The 6,177-nt window shown below is 39.8% G+C and overlaps 1 long non-coding RNA gene across 1 annotated transcript; it reads right to left on the bottom strand.

The window, feature by feature from the left end:
• Positions 1 to 514: 514 nt before the first annotated feature.
• LOC117810726 lies at positions 515 to 3,968 on the bottom strand. Its single transcript, XR_004630841.1, has 3 exons — positions 3,943 to 3,968; positions 2,525 to 2,604; positions 515 to 1,666 (listed from the first exon to the last, which is right to left on the bottom strand). It is a non-coding gene; the product is annotated as an uncharacterized LOC117810726 (long non-coding RNA).
• Between the last annotated feature and the right edge of the window lie 2,209 nt (positions 3,969 to 6,177).

Genomic DNA, 6,177 nt, shown 5'->3' on the forward strand with positions numbered 1-6,177 from the left:
ATCCTTTCTATCACAGTAATATATCACACTCACCCTGCATGTCCATGCTCACACACCACAATCACTCACTGAGATCGATTAATACTGTGTGCATCACTCTGAGAGGACATGATTACTTTTGAATATAAGACAGCACAAGTGAAATAAAGTGATGGCAGGTGGTCTGTTATTACTTTACTTATAATCAATAATGCCCCCAAACCTGGTCACTATTTATTACATGACTGTAACATCACATGCCCTACATCTGACCCTGACAGTTACATTAACACACTATATTTGCAAACTGTTCAGAGTTCATTTCTTTCAGTCTGCAAAAATGTGCACATTTCTGTACAAATTAAAGACCTGGGATATATGTGCTGTAACGCATTTGCTTGCGCATGATGGCCTCCCTTGCCCTGCATCCGTTTCGGGCATTTGCTGCGCACATTATTGCAACATGGTCACAAGAAGTAGTACGCACCTTAACTGTAAGGGCAATGATTTTGTCAGTCACCATGCCACCCAGTATTGACATAATAATAACCTCCTCAAGTGTCCACATGTTTGTTGTTTACATCCTGCACATCTGGTAGTTGCGAACACCCTGCGCTCTCTAGAGGTATGCTTAAGTGCAGGCATAATGCATAGTCTAGTATGTGAAGGATTACATTCATGACCCAGCCAGTTGTGTTAATGAAAACAAGGTAAAACAAAACAAATGTCAAGCATAATGGCTCTTTCAATACACAAAAGACATACGTGTAAATGTTTAGACAGTATTGTTTACATTTATGCGACTTTTTTCTATATTTAAGTTCATTGACAGGATTACTGCTGTTGATTTTGGTTCCTCATATTTTAATCTAGATGCCAATAAAATTACAAATTCCTTGTATGTGTAAACCTACCTTAAAATAACACTGATTCTGATTAAACAAAGCAAACGGAATAGGTTTGATAGTTTAAATGCCGTTTACACTTTCCTGGAGTAAATTTGATGTGTGGCAGGGACTCTACAGATTTTCATCACTACCGCCCTGCGATTGAACTCTTATTTTGTGTCAAGCTCAGTATATTTTCCTTTTTCTGCTCATTATTTTCTCTATACAGGTGCTTTAATGCAGAATCCAGCTGAGATCAATCACTCCTGATAAACCAGGACCATACAGACACTCGTCTCAAAGGAGCAAAGGAGATCTTATTTTTAAAACATCATTATACATAATGCACACAGATCATACATTTTTAAACTTTCACTCCCATCACATGTCTGTAGTACTTTGTAGCAATGTGTCCCTCATATAAAACAACTAGGTGCTTGCATTTCACACTTCTCACACATTGTATCAGAAATAATAAACAATGATACACAAAGGCAGAAAGACGGAGAGATGAAGGAAGGCAATAAACAATTTGATATCTCTGGAGAGCTGCTGGGAACACTTGCCGTGTTGTCTTTGGTCTGCATTGCCATTTCCATTACAGCTGGGTTCAGACAAGATTTTGACTCTCAGTAGAAAAGGGAAAATGAGAGAGAAAACTCAAACAACCTCAGGGTAGATGTTGATTTGAAAGGAGAAACAAAAGAATAAGAGCCTTTGATGTGGAAAATAAAACCAACTGCTTCACAGCTTTGATGGGAGAATGTCAGGAAACAGCGGTCTAATTGGTGTTGTAATCTCTGTGGAAGTGAGGGCAAAAGGGGAAAATAAGGCTCTGTGGTCTTTATGGACTGATGGTGAAATACATATGAGTCACAAGCTAAACATTAATCGTTGCATTCTTAACAACATACATTCACATGCATAGTTGGAGGGTTACGGATAGTGTGGGGAAACTCCAGTCAAATAAAAGATTTGAGTGGTGAGTTAACTGCTGGGAATTGATGACAGTAAATGTTTAGTGAATAAGGAAGCTGGAATACAATGTTCCCTGAAAAGGGAAACTTAAACAAAGAATTAGTTTGCATTACTACCCTCCGTTAGTCCTTTTAATAGGCATTTTCCAAACCTGCCCTGTGACTCAGTAAGGCAGGGAGTGTATTACACCCACTACATCTTAAACAGGAAATATCACTGACTAGTTCCCTGGTTACAACAAGAGACAGTGAGGTAATAAAGTACAGCTTGTCCTGCTTTATGAGTATCATCTGCACTGCTGTGAAATGTTTTAGACCAATAAAAGTGCTTGGCTAAAAGCATGCCGTTATGTCATTAAACCATAATCCCACATCTGCAATAGATGGTGCAGGCATGGTCTTCAGGCTACTTCACTGCTTTAAAAGGTGAAGATCTGTAAAACATGTTGGATGGTAACTGGAAAGTTTTTTGAATGAGCAAGGCCAGCACTTTTCTGTGCTCTCTGTTGGAGCCTGTGCTATTTTCTGGAAAAAAAAAAAAATTCCCCTGAATTGCGGAACATGTTTTTATATCGTAACCACAACCCCATCTTTATAATCTAAAAACCTAAGATGTTTCCTTGTAGACAGATCAGTCAGTCTGTCAATGACTTCTATATATACAAACAGAAGCAAAATTACCAAATGGCAGCAGACAGGATGATCCTGCAGAGCTGTCTCTCAGTGAGGAGAAAAAAGAGGGTTTTTCGTTTCTTCTGACTCTGCAACAATAGAGATATCCATAGTAATTAGGCAAGTCCAATAAAAAACATTGATAGCACTGTAATGAAATAAGCCATGTTCCAATTGAGGCCTCGGTGTCTTGGAGAAAGCCATTGTAATTGAGGAGCAGTTGTGTTATCCAAAGCTCCATTAAAATTTCATCACCCTTGCACATTTCCATGAATGGCATTATTCAAATTATGCTAAATCACATCAGCTTGCCTGCTTGGCAATGCAACGTTGCCCATTACAATGACCAAGGCAAGATTCCCAAAGTCTAGAAAGGGTCTGCATGTGATTTAACGGCATGCTTCACATTCCAAACAGATGCTGAAAAGTATTGGCCCCTGGCCTCTGAATATTGGAAGACGGAGGACAAGAAATACTGAAACAAATCTGTTTTTAAACAATAATCACAGAGAGTTGTTGAGAAATGAGAATTAAAAGTGAAAACTGAATTATCTTGAGAGGCAGCCTCAACCTCTGTTTTTCTCACACAAATATGTGGACGCATTTATCTAATCATTCCTGCTCGATGCAATTGTTCCTAATTTGGTATGAAGAAATGATTCTTACTTGTTTTACTGCTGCATTCATTCAGAGGTGGCTGAATCACATTGACTTTCTATCTGGGTAAGAAATGCAAGCAATAATTCAAGATCCCTTTTCTATTACATACAAGGGACAATGTTTAAATCAAAAAACACAGCATGTTCCACACACTGCTGTGTACTTCTGACTGCACACAACACAACCTGAAAAAGTCCAACACAGCTTGACATTGATTTGTTATTGAATGTAACTCAGTTGGCAGTGAAATATTCATCAGGTGGAGGGAGCACCCTTCCCTGCTCATAATAAGTCACCTGCTAACACGCTGAGTGCTGCCTGTCTTAACCCAGGCCACAGGAACATCATTATGATTATAGCAGTGATTTCATGATACCTGGCTGTTAATAATACATGATAAATAGCTGGATGAATGGAACAAAGCAGTGTGTAATATTAGGTGACCCCGTGTTATTAGCACTGAGAGGGACCATTAGTGGGTTGCCTTAACCTGCCTTAATGAGGTCTCCCTGCACTGGGAGAGAAAGGGACGATTGGTGCATACGATAAAGGGGGAACAAGCGCTGAGGTTGGAGAACATGCTCAGCATGTGCGGTTCCTGTGATTCAGCTACTTACACATTTCTTTCACCTTGCAGCCAAGCGCACAATAAATAACACACTTAGATTAATAAAGTATTGATGTTTTTTAACTGAATCTTCTAATTTTTTAAATGTAGTACTTTTAATTCTGTTACATTAATCATTATATCTTTGTTTTTGTCTTACCTGGCTGTTGGGGGATGATACTACCTGGTTGGGGCAAAAGGCGTGGCCAAGGTCTGTGGACACTTTTATGCTGGAGCCTGCCCATTGAAAGATACCAAATGCTGTGATGTCATGGGGGGATTTGGGCTCAGTTACTTTTGCTTTATAATCAGTTGCACATAATGTCCATTTTGTCCTTCACTTAAATGTTAGATAGTTTCACCAAACCCCTGTATTTATATATATTCCCTTTTTAGTTGTGTCTGGATGTTTAGTTGACATGTCATATGGTTTTAGTCTTGAAATGTGCAAGTTGTGCTCGCCATCCTTTCAGTAAGAAACTAGTTTGAATTATATATCTCCTGCCTGCTTTCTTCCTTTGTCCTTCCTTTCGTTTCTCCTTGATATCCATGTTGCTTTTTGGAGGAATACATGATACTCCTGCATCACTCATTTGACTTTTCTGACAGCTGTCCATTGAATCCTACTGTGGGGCCGGCCAAACCATTTTGTGCATTTAGTAGACGTGAGAGCGGTCTATCAGAAACTCCACTTGTTTTCAAGATGAAGTTTGGAACCATGGCCATATATACAGGTAATTAGGGCCAAAGCACTGACACACAATGGCAGCGAGGCCCTATTGAACTGTACTGATTAGTTTTCTCTCTCCTGCCACTTCTTCCCCCATTTTGGAGGCCTGAATGTGCACGAAAAATCACCAAGTTTCGCCCAAGCTTAAGCTAGGCTTTAAAGTGAAGCCCCTTGCACTACTTTCATCTACATGCATGACATTTTTTTCCATATCAACCAAGCCAAGACCTACAAAAAAGTCTCTTATTGTCGTGGTGAAATCCCAACAGGAAGTGCAGAAATAGTTTTTGAATGGCGGATTTTGGCTGATTTTTGCCATTCGCAGGGTACCTATTAAAAAGAACCCTGCCCACATTTTTTTTTCCCATATAAAGTTCTACAATTCTCAGTAGAGAATAGACACATTGAAGAATCAAAATGATAAGAGGCATACCTGCCACGCCCACAAAATGTGTGGCCATGGCAGGTGTTCAAATTTGGAACTGTTTTTGGCACAGTGCCAAATCCTTTAAACCTAAATATCTCTCACATACAATCTTGGATCAGGACCAAAACTCTCATGCACCTTACACCACCGAGCTGCCTGTCAGCGATTGCTTTTTTATCATTTCACCAATTTTGTTGACGTAGTTCAAAAGCTCAAGTACATGGTGAAGAAACTATTCCTCTCCCATCTTACATTTGAAGCCCAAAAGATCGGACTGCAAGGCAGCATTCTTATCCATCACACCACTGAGCTGCCTGGCAGCACTTGCTTTTGGCGTAGTGAAATCCCAACAGAAAGTGCAGAAATCATTTTTGAAGGGCGGTTTTTGGCAGATCTTTGTCAATCGCAGGGTACCAATTAAAAAGAACCCAGCCTACATTTATTTTCCGTATAAAGTTCTACGATGCGCATTAGACACATTGAAGATTCCAAATTACAAGAGGCATGCCTCTTGTTGGCACGGTGCCAAATCCTTGAAACTTTAATATCTCTCACATACAATGTTGGATCAGGACCAAAACTCTCATGCATGATAAGTGCTCCAGCTTGGATCTATCTATTTGCAAAAATTCACCTAGATCTTAGGATGTCGAAAGTTTACTTTGTGTCGTATAGCTTCTCCTCTTTTGAGCGGATTTATTTCAAATGGGCTCAGAGTTTACCTTGTGTCGTATAGCTTCTCCTCTTTTGAGCGGATTTATTTCAAATGGGCTCAGAAATGGCCTTCAGACCTTCATGAAGCACCACAGGTCAGACTGTGACCTGTCGTTGAAGGCTGTGTCTCTCGCAGCCCCTCAAACTTTGATGTCTTGCCATGAAACAGGAAACAGTTATAGCTCCTTCCTACAGTGTTCAATCTGCATATACATGATCAAGGTCCACTCCTCAACACACCTATGGGCTCATTTCTCTACTATAGCCATAGCACCAATAGTATTGACCTTAGCATACAAATTTTGCACATTTCATCATGGTCCAAGCCTTAGATCATCTTCATATTACATTTTGCCATAGACATTGTGCCCCCTATTGGACACAAGCGGTACTTACTCTCATACACTGTTTTTAACATGCTTATGATCACAACTGCTTCTATAATGAACTGTGATAAACATTCCTGCAGATAATCACTTCCTTAAAGTCATAGCCCCACCTACTGGTGAAAGACAGTACTGCAA

This window comes from Notolabrus celidotus, chromosome 3, assembly GCF_009762535.1.
Source record: "Notolabrus celidotus isolate fNotCel1 chromosome 3, fNotCel1.pri, whole genome shotgun sequence".
Taxonomy (NCBI): domain Eukaryota; kingdom Metazoa; phylum Chordata; class Actinopteri; order Labriformes; family Labridae; genus Notolabrus; species Notolabrus celidotus.